General features: G+C 47.6%; 1 protein-coding gene across 1 annotated transcript in view; it reads right to left on the minus strand.

The window, feature by feature from the left end:
• The window catches only part of CCAP (Crustacean cardioactive peptide), a 93,700-nt gene extending 79,059 nt beyond the window's left edge, over window positions 1-14,641 (minus strand). The window contains exon 1 of the mRNA XM_065426728.2: window positions 14,403-14,641. The gene's annotated coding sequence lies outside the window, so the exon portion shown is untranslated. The remainder of the gene's footprint in view (window positions 1-14,402) is intronic.
• Between the last annotated feature and the right edge of the window lie 1,039 nt (window positions 14,642-15,680).

The following is a 15,680-nucleotide window of genomic DNA, read 5'->3' on the forward strand; positions in this document are numbered from 1 at the left end:
TTAAGTCTCTGAAAATGGTCTGCTGCCTAATTGGTTTAACACACTCCGAAGAACGTCGCGTTCGACATCATAGAGATTACAAAAACACAACTCGTGCTCGATCGTCTCTTTACAGTTGCATGAGTCACAGATCGGTGTGTCGGACATTCCAATAACGAATGAGTAGACTTTCGTAAAAGCCACCCATAACCAGAGGCGGCACATTAATGTTGCATCCCGGCGGAAGAACTTCGATGTGATCTGCAGCTTCATTGTAAGACCCAGCCGATGGACATGACAGTTGGAGAAAATCGGGGTGCTCCACGAAGATTCAGTCTTGGTTTGAGCAAGTAAACGAAGACTCCTCGCAACATATGTTCTCGAAAGCAACGCAATATCGAAGTGGCTTACTTATACTTACGCGAACATTAGGCAATGCCTGTATGCAATACCGCCAGGACAGAAAGTGCCTAATAGTACATAAGGTACTGATCATGAGACATGTGTTCACTCGCCACAGTGCGGCGTGCGTCGTTGCTGCTGTTGTGAGTGGAATACATATGACTCGCTGAAACAGGCAGTAGTGAGCGCGGTACTGTCGTTCGCACCCATAGGATGTATACAGACTTCGTCCGCAAGAACTATTGCATCATTGGTCGTTGCCTGCGCTAATAACACTTTACTTTTGCGGTTGGTTATGGCCAACTGGGATAGCGAACATGGTTTTAACGAAGGCTATGGCCACTGACAGTTCTAGCGGACGAAAAGCTTTATGAATTGGGCCCGTGATTTCCCATATTGTTCCAAGGTATTATTTTATGGAGTACTTCGAAGCTTTTAACTGCATAGCGAACTAAATTGGCAATCGGTGCTCACTTCGCCTTTCTGTCACACGACGTCGCAAAACCGCGCGAACCTACCAAAGCGACGCGTATGCATTAAAAAGGCATTCATATGCCGAACAAAACTGACAGTTATTTTTTGAACAGCCGGAGACTTCGAGAGGAGGGGGGAGGGGGGTGGCTTCCTAAAGAAATAAAAGACATGTAAGATGGCTGCCTGACGATGTAAGATGACTTCCAGTGTCTGCTCAATGCGTCGGGATTGGATTTGATCGCGTATAATGAAAAATGTGCACGCCGCTGCAATTTCCAACCAGCCACCGCAATCTAAGTAAGGGGAAGCGGACCAATCGGAGGCACGTGTACTACTCTCCTCACCTGGTTCTCTACTTTCACTGCGTCAGTTCGGCCTAACCGAAACCCTCTCCACTTCTGCTCGCTCCTCGCCTCTTGTGAGCCAACTAGATAAGGAAAACCTGTCAAGGTGGGCAATCCTATTCGCTTTGACAGCAAACAAAAATGACCGCCTATAAACCAGGAGAGCGTTTGATTGGTATGTTAAGACAACGTTGCGGTTCACCGCCCGCGCTTGCGTCGGCGGTTACGTAAATTTGATGACAGAAGATTGGAATAAAATCAGATAGGGACCCATGTTCTGCACCTAGTTTCGCAACCTATCGATCACGGGCCTGCCCGGTGAACGGTAAGATGCCGAGACCCCCGTCACGCGACCAACGTGACCGCGGTTTACACGGTCTCCGGGAAAGGCCCTCTTTTCATTACAGCTTCGCTGAGATTGGCACATTTTGCTATTACACTGTCTCCTGGATCGGCGCACTTTACTCTGAGAAAAACCGATTGTGCGGACACGCTAAAGCCCATAAGGAGGGCGCAAAAAGCTTCGCCTTATTAAATGACTTTATGCGCGTGAAGGTGTATATTTGTTGCAGTGAGGATATTTGAACACCGTTAGCTGTCTCATTGCGTAATTCCGTAGCGAACAGAGCCGATCACCGGCGCATCTGTACAGAGGCAGTACAGATGGCTACATATTAATCGACTTGTTATATACGTGCTGCACCTTGTGTGAGCTATTCGGCAAGATAACAGAAGCACTTAGCACTCAGCAGCAGCCACGGCCAGCTAAATCCGGGAAGGTTCGCACAGAAAGTTTACCTTAAGAACCATTGAGAGATCTGTTATCTGTAAAATTGTTAATGTATCCTGATAAATTTACTTGGACAGGAACAAAAAGCTACAACAAAGCCGGTGTATGATGTATACATCTGCCGTCGCTACTACGCAGTGACAGTGCGCTGCGTAGTATATGCGCTGTCTCCTGGAGGCGCCACTGGTTCGAGGAAAAGTGCTTCTAGTGCTTCTGAGCCTCCTTTTAAGTGGACAGGCTACCGCTAGTCCTAGTCCGCTAGGGAGTGAGTGAGCACTGAGTGCCCGCGTGCACTCAGTGCTCACTCACTCCCTCTTCTCTTTCTACTCCCCCTTTTCCTTACCCTGAACGTAGGGCAACAAACGGGATGCTTCTCCGGTTGACCTCCCTGTCTTTCGTCTCCTTGCTTTCGATCTGTTTCGATCTCACTCTCTGTTTTTCTCTCCATAGATAGCCACGAGGCTCAATTTTGGTTATCTTACTTAGCTCCAACTTTTCAACAACCCCGCCACGCCCAAGGAACCAGACAGTTAAACTAAACTGCTGGGAAGCTAGAAAAGACGGGACTTCTGTCTGGCCGGTATGTGGGCTCCCTGTGGATGGATGGATGGATGGATGGATGGATGGATGGATGGATGGATGGATGGATGGATGGATGGATGGATGGATGGATGGATGGATGGATGGATGGATGGATGGATGGATGGATGGATGGATGGATGGATGGATGGATGGATGGATGGATGGATGGATGGATGGATGGATGGATGGATGGATGGATGGATGGATGGATGGATGGATGGATGGATGGATGGATGGATGGATGGATGGATGGATGGATGGATGGATGGATGGATGGATGGATGGATGGATGGATGGATGGATGGATGGATGGATGGATGGATGGATGGATGGATGGATGGATGGATGGATGGATGGATGGATGGATGGATGGATGGATGGATGGATGGATGGATGGATGGATGGATGGATGGATGGATGGATGGATGGATGGATGGATGGATGGATGGATGGATGGATGGATGGATGGATGGATGGATGGATGGATGGATGGATGGATGGATGGATGGATGGATGGATGGATGGATGGATGGATGGATGGATGGATGGATGGATGGATGGATGGATGGATGGATGGATGGATGGATGGATGGATGGATGGATGGATGGATGGATGGATGGATGGATGGATGGATGGATGGATGGATGGATGGATGGATGGATGGATGGATGGATGGATGGATGGATGGATGGATGGATGGATGGATGGATGGATGGATGGATGGATGGATGGATGGATGGATGGATGGATGGATGGATGGATGGATGGATGGATGGATGGATGGATGGATGGATGGATGGATGGATGGATGGATGGATGGATGGATGGATGGATGGATGGATGGATGGATGGATGGATGGATGGATGGATGGATGGATGGATGGATGGATGGATGGATGGATGGATGGATGGATGGATGGATGGATGGATGGATGGATGGATGGATGGATGGATGGATGGATGGATGGATGGATGGATGGATGGATGGATGGATGGATGGATGGATGGATGGATGGATGGATGGATGGATGGATGGATGGATGGATGGAGCGTCCCCTTTGGAACGGGGCGGTGGGTTGCGCCACTGAGCTCTTGCTATCATACTGTTTAATGTCCTACCTAGGTTAAAAAAAGAAAAAAGAAAAGAAAACCCTCGAAGAACTTTCATAACCAAATTTTCTGACCCTGTATTGTGAACTTTGCTTTTTACGTCTCCGTTTCTTGTTGTTTCCCAACTTCCACCAATGTTACCCAAATCGCCTCTTACCTTCACAGGACCCCCCCCCCCCCGAAAAAACAAAAACAATTAAGGCGCCCCGTTCCTACATCCTGCCCTTTCGCACACCGCTGCGGCCGTCTTCGCTGCAGTGCGAAAAGTGCAAGAGTCAAGTAAGCTCAAACCACAAGGAAAATTTCCGACCGATTTTCGGCGTAGGCGCCGGCAGGCGTTACCGGCGTGGGCGCACGACGAATTTCATTAACGTTTGCCTCGACGAATTTCGGGCGTGGCGCGGCTCAGCCAGAAGTTCCTGCCATCTTAAACGTTCTATATCTAGCTGGCAGATTTTAAGTAACATTATCGCGAAAGAAAATTACGGCAGATCTAACGCACTTGTTTGGATCTACGTCAAGTAAAGCTTTCTTAAATAGTTTCAATTAAATGCTATACAAAGATGCGCATGATGTGTGTGGAGTTGTATGTATTTCGAACTTACGTAATAATTTACACAATTCTCTTAAATGCAAGTTTACATGGTATCATGGTACGAAGTGTGGATGCAGCGACGACGTATCCGACTTAGGAGGCTATATTTTGCGAGCGGTGAAGGAAGAAGGAAAGATTGTGAGCACAAATACATGTACAGATCAATATGAAACAGCGATGCATGTTTAATGCTTATTCACCTCTAACCAACATGCATGATCAATATCCCATGGTGTAGACAAAGAAAGCTTCGTTTGAGAGCACTCGTATTCTTTCTGCAAAACGTCTTATTATTTTCACACTGTCGCAAAATGCTTGGTGGTCTTCGGTTGTAAACGTACGGGTGCACCAACATGAACGGGAACACAGAATTTGCGTTTAAGGGCAATAATTTTCCTTCTTCTTGCGCTCAAATCTACCGTCTAGCAAATAGCAGTCCGAGGTATTGCGACATGAAGGAATTGAACATTTGAAGGAATCGCTGTTTGAACCGACTAATAGCGCATATTCATATTGGTGCACCGGGTGTATACATGGCCTCCGAAATTAAAATTGTCATTACCTGCGCGTTGTCTCGTTTCAGAGGTCGGGGTCCGTGCTAGTTTGCGTGCCACCGGCTGCCTTAGCCACTTCCAGCGTCTGCTCAGGGGCTGTATATGTTAGGATTATTTTCTTTATGTTCGGTTGAAATTTAAATTACAGTTTATTCAGTTGCGATAGTTTGCACACTCAAGAGGAGGGCAGAAGGTGACACTACCTGACTAGGCAACTTCATTTCTTATCCTCCGTCACAGCAAGTGGCCGATACTGGCGACAGGGAAGACCTGGCATCATGCCATCCAATGACGAGGACAAAAAGCATGGAAAATGAATCCTCCTCACATTATGCGACCCCTGGTGTCTGGCATGGACACAATGGCATGGACCCAATGTCTAAACCACAGGCATGTCTTATTCATAGACAAATCATACGCACCTGTAGAAAATGAAGAGTAAAAAATAGACGCGTATACACGTTTCTATACCCGAATGCGCAACACATATTAGTCCTGAAAACGTTTTTAGAATTTCACATGAAATAGAAAACCACTATAAGCTGACAGTGGTCTGTACACTGTCGAGCCTATACGATAGTTGTTAAAAAAGAAAGCAGGCAAGAGCTACCAAACAGTATCGTATTGAATAATATTAATATAGCTTTACATTAGCACAATAAATGTTTCCATATTGTGAATTTTCATCAATAATCAATTTGTGTATCACATGTATGCTTCTTAAGAAATATTGTGGGGCAGTAGGCAAGTTCGCTAAAGTGTAGCGGCGCATAGAATTACCTTAATATTTCTCCATAGTATGTGAGTGCTTTAGACCTCTTGGATATTTCAGGGCGCAGATCACGCACTTTGAGATATTTTATTTTAAGCATATTTGTAAATGTGTGCTTTTTAATCACCATAAAAGAGGGAGCTGTTGAGGGAGCCTTCGACCTTCTCATGGCGTTTGTACTTTTACAGCGGAAAATCATCAGACGGGCAGGCATAGGACACAACGCAAGCCCTCGTGTTGTCTCCTTCCGTCCGTCTGCTTAGTTTCGCGCTGAAAGGCTACGAAAATGTGTACTAAAGTTGCTAGGCTGGAATTTGAGCTATATTCTAATTAAATGCGTTTATTTTTTAAATCTCGCTCAAAAAACCAATTCCAGCCACGTGTCGCCGCAGTCATCGACGTCACAGGACGCTTACTTTGGAGCTCCACTATGCCATGGCCATCCACTTCTCTCCCGCATCCTTGGTGAGTTACCGGGATTCTAGGCCGGTGTAATGTACGGAATATTTTCGCTCAATCTCATTCCTTTCTTATCGTCCATCGTTCACGACTGGCCGATCTCGATTATATAAAGTGGGTGAAGCGTCGCTCGGACCACTGCCGAAGCGCGAAAAAGTATGATATTATCTTGGCCCTCCTCTCGGCAAACGTACGCCCTAAGGTGCACCTGCGAACTATACAGCTGACGACTTATCAAGACAGGGCACGGCTTAAGGACAGGGCATGTGCAGTGTTCGTTCCGTATTCGCGTCCCGTCTTCCTTAAGGACACAGCACACTGGGCCACACCTTCGCGCTGTTGCTCCGCTATAAATAGTAGACTACACAGAAGTGCCTTGTGCTTTTTCAGTTTGACCCCCTCTGCGGCGCTTCAGTGGCGGCATGACGTTCTCCTCGTCGAACACGACGTCGCCGGCGCGATTTTCGGCCGCCTCTGCTGAAGGGTGCGCAACGCGAAAACGTTGCTATATGTGCGTAGATTCAGGTTTCAGGAACAAGTTGTCGAAATTATCCTGCAATCAGTCACTACGACGTTTTTCATATAGCCCACTGTACAGCTTTGACGCATACAATGTGTCACTCAGGTGTGACGATATTATCCATTATTGCTTTTTTAAGTATTGCAGGGTCCCTAGCTGATGTGTTAGCGCACATATTGGTGGAAATGTGACGCCTGTTATGTCGTCTTCGAATAAAATCTCGGCGAGTTAGCCCATACGAGGGCTATAGCTTGCCGCATCTAGCACATGCTATTTCCTATTTTGTGTGTGCAGAATGAATCTGTCCTGCCAACGTGTTCGTTTGGATTCACTGTCCACGACGTGGCTGAAGATGCATTTTGTCCCATATCTTGCTTGTTTTACGATTCCATTTCGTATGCCCTGCTGAGCATACCCTTTCATTTTGGCGGTCGCTCAAAGGAGCACTATTGTCCGTCACGACACTACGAAGTATAACAGTGGCCAACTTCGTGACGAGTACATGCGGTTCTCGTGGTAGATGCATTGATGTTCCTGCGAAAATGGTGTCGCGCTCCAAATTCTTTTACCGTTGTTGCGAAGCGAAGTCTCGCGGTGATTCTTGCGTTTGACACAGGTGGTCATTCGCAGAGCTGCTTGGTTTCCGCTTTTTACCCATTCATTTCAAGTTACGGTGGCATATGGAGGTTCCATTCAACTTGGAAGTGGGACTATACTTGCACGAAGCATTTTACCCGCGGGTATATTACCCATGACTAAAAAGCTTCGCGCATCTCATGCTGCATGTCGCCAAGCGACAAAGCTAAGAACTTAGGTGTCGATCTTTAAACCCCTGTCAACTTGCTGTACAGCAACTTAGTGTCACCTACGCGAATATATTGAGAAGCGGGTGAATTTACACGTTGGTGACATGCCGCGTAAGAGTGAACCCTGCGCCTCTGCCACCGTTGATGCGGAGCTCTACTTGCATAGGCCCTCTGCTGCTGTGCGCGAAATTGCGCGTTCGACTGCTCGCAGCGGAAGCCTCCGGCTCCGCCGTGATCCATATGGGAAAACACCGATATGCGAAAATTTCCCCTTACATTTAAGATCTGCAATTGGATGGAGACGAGGGCTACGAAAACTTATCCAAATTAACCCACAGCCTTAGAGTCCTGAAGGTCCCTGAATGCAAGTTAAGAGGTTCTTTCACGCATATATATATATATATATATATATATATATATATAAAGAGAGAGAGAGAGAGCTGTCGAGCTGCCCGAGAGGGAAGATAACCGATCGTCATTAAGGGCTACGGACTGGATTCCAAGAGAAGGGAAGCGTAGCCAGGCTGACGATATATATATATATATATATATATATATATATATATATTGTGGCCATGTTGTCCCTGCAAACTTCTTAATCTCATCCGCCCACCTAACTTTGTGCCGCCTCCTGCTACGTTTCCCTTCTCTTGGAATCCAGTCCGTAGCCCTTAAAGGGAAGCTGAAAGCTTTTCCAGAAAAAAATGAGTGAAGAGGAGTACGCCGTGGTTTTCAACCCTCTGAATTCGAATATCGCATCGAAATTGAGCGAAAGAAAGCGCAAACATATTTTATTTCGACGAAAAGTGCAGCAGCAGACACGCCCAACTCGCGCGCCTCGTTTCCGCCTGTGATTGGTCGGGCGCCTCGTGACGTCAACAATGGTGTTTGTCCGGACCGACTGCTGCCGCTACACACGAAGCACGGTGCAAAGTAGTTTGGTGGTGTTTTGCTGAGACGGTCATGGAAATTTTCGAGAGCTTATTGCGTTTCTCTGAGGAGTTCGGCGTTAAGTCCAAACTCTACGAGAGCAATTTTGCGCGCGACGGTGACGGGTGACGGCTTCGAGCGACAAAACGGGCCGTCGCTTGAACAAATCTCTCGTTGTTGTCGCTCAATCGCTCGTTTGTAGAAATCTGGAACTGGTCGCTCGTCGCCCGGAAATGCTATGAGCCACTAGCCAATTGTGCGAAGCCGAAACTGGATGTACATAACTCAAATACTACTGTTTGTCGCAGGGAACGAGCAAACTATTGAATTTTACACGTGCAAGGTTAAGAACCTAGTGAAAGACCTTCAGAAATATTTTATGCTCCTTCTTCAGTAAAATACATCAACTTAAGTTGATAAAGCATGCGTCACGCTAGTTTCGGCGCGTATATTGCTGCCCTCATACCGGGAAGTCGTCGCTCAAAGTCGTCGCTCAAAGCCCTCGCTCGCGTGGAGTTCGGCTTGCAGAGGACGAGTGAACAGGACAGCCATCGCCTCGCTTGTAGCGCTGTCGCTGTCACGTGCAAGATCACTTGTAAGGAGTTTATACTTGTACATACTACACGTACGTACATCTAAATCAGTTGTTCGTACGTACATACGTACGTACGAACAACTGTAGTGTTATGTTCCTGCATGCCTCCTCGTATAACGTAAGCGGTGATGCGATCTTCAGCATTTGTGCGCTGCCCCAAAGATGCCGGCAATCTACACAGACGGTGTAAACGCGGGAAAAGTTTACCGGCTTTTGTAGCACGTGTAGTATAGAACCTTCATCAACGCGCCATCCGCACGTTACTCGTAACCGGCGAATTCCGTCGGCCACGTGAGATGGTCGGTTTCTTATGTGTGCGAAAGAAGGGGGAGCGCAGCGTCTTCGTGAGCAGGCTTTCCAACACACGCAAACTTTACGCTTGCACTGCGTTATGGTAGCTGCATGCAGCCTGTTTCACAACACACGTGCGAATAGAAAATTCACGGCGCTTGGCGTTGAAACCTGCGTCAAGGGTGGGCGATAAACATGCACCTTCCGTTCAGCGTGCTAACTATATTTTTTAGGAGAACCCAAAGCACGCATTATTGATAAACTCCGGTAGTAATCGTCACGGAAGTGGTTAGGGCACAACACTGTTGTTCTTGAGCGCTTGAAGTTGTTTCGCTTCACAGCAGCCTCCCACTTAGCTGAAAGCTTCTTGTCTTGCAGGAACTAATGGAACATCGGAACATCATCGCGGCCGCTAGTGTTCGTGCAAGCGTAGGCTGCACAGAACGCCGGCATGATCGGCCTACAAGTTCAATTGATGCTGCGCACATCAACTACCACTCCTATATACACACAAATAAAGGAATGTAGGGTCGAGCAAAGCAGATTAGGACGGCACGCACGCAGAAATAAGCCCGGTCAGGCACGGTCGCGGAGACTGCGAAGGAGCGGAACACCAGTGTTGACGTCACTAAGCCGCGGTTTCCGGTCTCCGCTCGCATCGTCAGCGTCAGCAGCAGCGCACGGCGCTCGACGGGGGGCGGAGCTACAGCGCAATTTTACCCGACGATTGCATCGCTCCTAAATGAAAAATCCCCCCAAAATTTTACCTTCCTGGTTTATAAGGTTCCCGCACCCGTATATGAGCGTCTTATTGAATTCGACAGACTCTTCAGCTTCCCTTTAATGACGATCGGTTATCTTCCCTCTCGGGCAGCTCTTGAAGACGCACAAAAAGAGGCCATACCGCTTTCACGATCCGACGCAGCTAGCAGACTTCGAGTGCTTGCACAGGAGATCACGCTCTCTCTATGGTACACACCAAACAGCCAGACCAACCAGAGCAACAGTCAATACCACCTGCCCTCTTTTATACGTCTCTATATGCCAACTGGACTCCGCCGAAGAGATGCGACTCTGCTTTATCGCTTATGGCTAGGGATGGCTTTCACGAAATTTTACTCCTTCCGCATTGGAATGGCCGACAACGCTCTCTGCAATGCCTGTCTTTGCGAGGAGACGCTGGAACACATCCTGTGCGACGGTCCCGAATATAATGTTCAGCGACAGTCCCTGGCATCTGTTCTAGCGCACCTTGACACTAGAGCATTGTCCCTCGACACGATTTTCACATGCCGCCGACAGAAGACATCGCAGGTGAAGGCGACGAAGGGACTATTTCGGTTTTTGAAAGAGACGGGATTGGACAAGCGGCTGTGACAGTGAGATCACGTACCATGCCAGATTGATGGACTCCAACGGACGATGTGTGTGTGCTGTGCTATGTGCTCTCTCTCTCTCTCCCTTCCCCATCTTTCATCTCCCCCATCCCTCTCCCATGTGTAGGGTAGCAAACCGGTTAAGCTAAACTGATTAACCTCCCTGCCTTTCCTTCTTCACTTTTTCCTTCCTTCCTTCCTTCCCTCTTCATTACATGCCCTGCCCATGCCCATTTCTTTTTCTTGATTACAACTAAGATGTCATTAACTCGCGTTTGTTCCCTCACCCAATCTGATCTTTCCTTATCCCTTAACGTTACGCCCATCATTCTTCTTTCCATAGCTCGTTGCGTCGTCCTCAATTTAAGTAGAACCCTTTTCGTAAGCCTCCAGGTTTCTGCCGCCCCGCAGGTGAGTACTGGTAAGACGCAGCTATTATACACTTTTCTCTTGAGGGATAATGGCAACCTGCTGTTCATGATCTGAAAAATGCCTGCCAAACGCACCCCAGCCCAGTCTTATTCTTCTGATTATTTCCGTCTCATGATCCGGATCCGCCGTCACTAACTGCCCTAAGTAGGTGTATTCCGTTACCACTTCCAGTGCCTCGCTACCTATTGTAAATTGCGGTTCTCTTCCGAGACTGTTAAACATTACTTTAGTTTTCTGCAGATTAATTTTTAGACCCACTCTTCGGCTTTGCCTCTCCACGTCAGTGAGCATGCATTGCAATTGGTCCCCTGAGTTACTAAGCAAGGCAATATCATCAGCAAATCGCAAGTTACTAAGGTATTCTCCATTAACTCTTATCCCTAATTCTTCCCAATCCTGGTCTCTGAATACCTCCTGTAAACACGCTGTGAATAGCAGTGGAGACATCGTACCGCCTTGCCTGAACCCCTTCTTTATTGGGATTTTGTTGCTTTCTTTATGGAGGACTATGGTGGCTGTGGAACCGCTATAAATATCTTCGAGTATTTTTACAGACGACTCGTCTACACCCTGATTCCGTAATGCCTGCATGACTGCTGAGGTTTCGACTGAATCAAACGCTTTCGCGCGATATATATATATATATATATATATATATATATATATATATATATATGAAATGGGCACTTATATTGGCAATGGGCCCTTGCGAGACAATCGGGTGATTTGGGCCCCTGGTTTCTACGGATGGCGAAACGGAACGAGGGCCGCGACGTGCGCTCGGCCACGCCTAGCGTGTGTTAGTATAGCGAAGACCGACGGAGGGATACCTCACACCTGATGGCGTTGCATATATTTTTTACGACTTAGTTCGGCAAGCAAACTGGAGCATATTACTAAATATTTACCAAATGTTTCGACAGGCACGGGCCTCTTCCTTATTTGCAATGGGAGATGGCTTACCTATCGAGTGCGCATCGTTAGCTGTTCTCTGAAGCAAGCCGCTTCCGTAGCTCTTCCTGGAGAACGGAGACAGGATGTCCATACACCGGAGTATGGGTTAACTATTACTGACTAGACGACGAACAGGCCAAAAACCTAAAGGCGCCGGTGCAATCGCCAACATATGACGAAAGAGATTGCCAGCGTTCTTTCTTTTTTAACCCCGTATACCAACATATGGACGTTTTAGGTATCACGGCGCACACCTATCAGACGTCCAATTGTTCGCTCTCATTTCATCTCAAAAACGCGATGGATCCGAAAAAGTAGGAATAGTGTTATGCAGTCAGACATGGCGCCTTCATATGCCCCGCAGTTATCCGGAAATATCAGTGGCGCTTGAAAATCCTCTGCCTAACTGCTACTGACTACACGTAGAAGCTGCGCCATTCCTTATTGGAATAATTTCCTTCAGTAAGTTCGCAAAGTAACGCGCATCGCGAATCCGCTGTGCGAAGCCCCAAGTGTGCCACAAGGCCCATGTATTTTTGTGAGATATCGCGCCGTTTTTCTTCTTTCTTTTTTTACCTTTTTACTGCTCTAACTATGGCTTGTCAATAGACCTTCAAACATTTATGACAGTCCAGAACTCAGAACAGAACAAAGTTTGGAGTCTTAGATTAGTGCCAACGTGAGTGTGTTTCCCTTCCTGTATAAGGGACCTACTACCTGAGCTGAATGTTCTGTTGTGGATGCTTTTGCATCGCGTAGTTTCACGCGTATGCACTTGAGATATCGAAGAATACACTTGCGGAGAGATTATTTCGGCTAATTTCACACGAAAGAAGTCGTACGGCTACAAAGAAAAGGCACTACGTCTTTCTTTGTAGCTGTATGGCTGTGGAGCCGCGGCTATTTGTATCTATATACATCGAACCGTTTAAAGTTTTTTTCTGGAAATTTTCCTAAACACGCTTAGCTATAACATAGCTTTTTTTTTTTTTACGCAATAGAGTCTACCGAATTACCGCGCTACCGAATGAAGTGCGTACGGTTCGTACAGACGCTCTGCGATGGAACCAAGTTATTGAGCACTTATGTATACATATGACGCACCACAGCGTGCAGTACTCAAAGGTATTCATTAAGTAAAACATTGTGGAACGCTTGCCCAGAAATTCTACCCAATACTGGCGATAGAAGAACGAACAACATAGATATTTTAGCCAATGCCAATTTCCTTCAGTGCTGCAGCGCCGCGCACCCTCCATACCTATATCACTGCCTTTCCTCCTCTTCTCTCTCTCTCCATATATATACTTCTCTGCAGCGAGTCGCTTGAACGTGCAATAACTTTATACAGATCAATGTTGAGAGCACGATTAAATGACACACTTACACACACTAATAGGCCTCAAGCGCTACATGAATGCAATTTTTAGAGCAAAATAGCCCTGTCTTAATTTTTTTCATTTTAGATTTTTCAGTTGATACAGAGACGAAGCTTACAAAAAAAAAGAAGAAGGTGATGACGAAGGAGAGAAACGACTTGGTGGCTAGAGTTTTTCTCTTCCGGGTTAATCAAGAATGAATCATCGACCAATGCAAAATGAATCACCCTGCAGAAGTGCTGGCATTTGTACAGCGTGAAGGTACGAGGTACGGGCACACGTCATGTGCGTCACCATCAGTTAAACGAAATTTTCATGTGAACCATGTCAACCATGTCAACTGTAGTTTTCATCGCACAGGTAGTCGCCAAATGTTAAAATGCATCACACGCGCAAGTTCGCTAACACATTTCTAAATATTTCCTCCTGGAAAGTTCTGAATGAAAGTTTTTCAGTAATTTCTTTGAACATTTATTTGGCTTATACGATAAATGAATGACAACTTGCGTTCTTTGTCAAATCAGCCTTAGCTAAAGTGTACAGTGACGATGACAATGTTACGAGGTCACACATAACAGAACAATGTGAAACCATATAGTGATGATGCGACAAGTCTATTTTATCGTCTTTCGCGGAAGCCTTGCACACGTGTGTAAACTGTACTCCAATCTGTGCTGTCCTATAGACGAAAGCGTTCATAAAAATTGTCATTGAAACACGCAAATAAGATAAATTACGCTTCAGAGAGAACGCCCGACGTTCGTATGCTTTCTCCGCGACGACTGTATTGCGCGCAAGAGTAACGTACTACGCGAACAAGTCTCCGTACTGACCCAAAATGAGCGGTCACGAGTTCACGAGCACGTTCGTACAGATAAAGAATAGTTTATATTCTAGCTAGCACGTTGGCCATTATCTCGTTTTCCACAGTGGGACCAGTATCCGACGAGCGCCGGCGACTCAGGAACCGATCTCAGCTACGAACGCATCGATGAACTCGGGTCAAAACTGTTCTCGGCCCAATCGACAGCCGACAAACTGCCAGCCTAGCGCTCACCTCAAGACAAGTCCTCCGCGCTGTTCTTGTGCGGCGCTGCCTTCTGGCTGGTGCCTCCGGAGCTCGCGAATTCGCGTGGTCGAGAGGGCCGGCGAGCGCAGCGTGGACGTCTTCGGGAGTGACCGCTCGGTCGGGACTCGTTCGAAGTGCGCGGCTTCCCTTCGCGAGGGAGGCTCAAACTCTTTTTATAGTGGGACTGCACGGGCCGGCGCGATGACGCGTGTGACCACGTGACCGGCCCCGCGTCCAGCTGATAGTTCGAACCCAGGGCACCCACGGCAACTGACGGCTCGAAGGCGAGGGAAGAGAAGCGGCGCGCAGGCGCGGCCCATCCTCTCTCGTCCGGCGGAGTCTCCTCGGTTCCCTCCCGCGCCTCTTTCTTGCGTTATTCAGACGATCGCGCGCCGCCGCTGAGATACGCCCCGGCGAAGCTGCCACGGGCTGAGCTGTGAAATACAGAAAGCGGTGGGCTGCTCGTTGTCGTTACTTATGCACACCGTGTGACAAACGCCGCCCAAAAGCCGCTGGCGGCAGTCAAAACGACTGACACGTTCTGGGATCGCGACACGTATTGTTCATTAAAGGGATACTAAAGGTTACCAGAAAGCCAAGTTAAAGTGGTAGAGCAATGTTCTAGAACGTCTAAGGCGTCAATATAACCGCGAACAGAGCTTTAGTAACCGAGAAATTGAGGTAAATTCATGACATGATTTGAGACCCCCCAGCGACGTTCCGATAGCCCGATGACGAAAGCACTCCTCATAATTTGTGTTACTAATACTCAACTACTCGTATTAAAAATATCATTTCATTCGATTATAAGACGGAAGAAAATGCTACTTGTCTACGTCTATTCGATTCTAAGAAAAAATAACATTTTGACTTTACCCTTCCGTAGTATGGGTGGTCGAAAGGTTTCGTTTTCGCTCGACTCTGCGAGGCTCGACTCTGCGCCGCGCACGCTTTGGAGTTTCAGAAGTTTGGTTATCGCGTCGCGCTGTGCGGGTTCTGCTGGCTCGCGAAACTTTCATTTGGAGCAAGCAGCGAGAATGCCACGTCCATGTGATGTCGTGGGAAGCCCTCGTTGCTTTCCCGCTCCGGAGAGCCGGTGTCGAGGCCGCCGTCGTAGTACGCAACGACGCCGGCAGCGCGAGCCCTCGGCAGCAGGTTGAGCTCGTCAGTGCTCAAATCGCTGTAGTTGAGCCCAGCATCGCGAGCCAATCTGTCGTTGTCAGGGTCCATTGCGACGAGCGTCGAAGTTTGCATCATAGAATGAAG

Source organism: Dermacentor albipictus, chromosome 1 (assembly GCF_038994185.2).
Source record: "Dermacentor albipictus isolate Rhodes 1998 colony chromosome 1, USDA_Dalb.pri_finalv2, whole genome shotgun sequence".
Lineage (NCBI taxonomy): Eukaryota > Metazoa > Arthropoda > Arachnida > Ixodida > Ixodidae > Dermacentor > Dermacentor albipictus.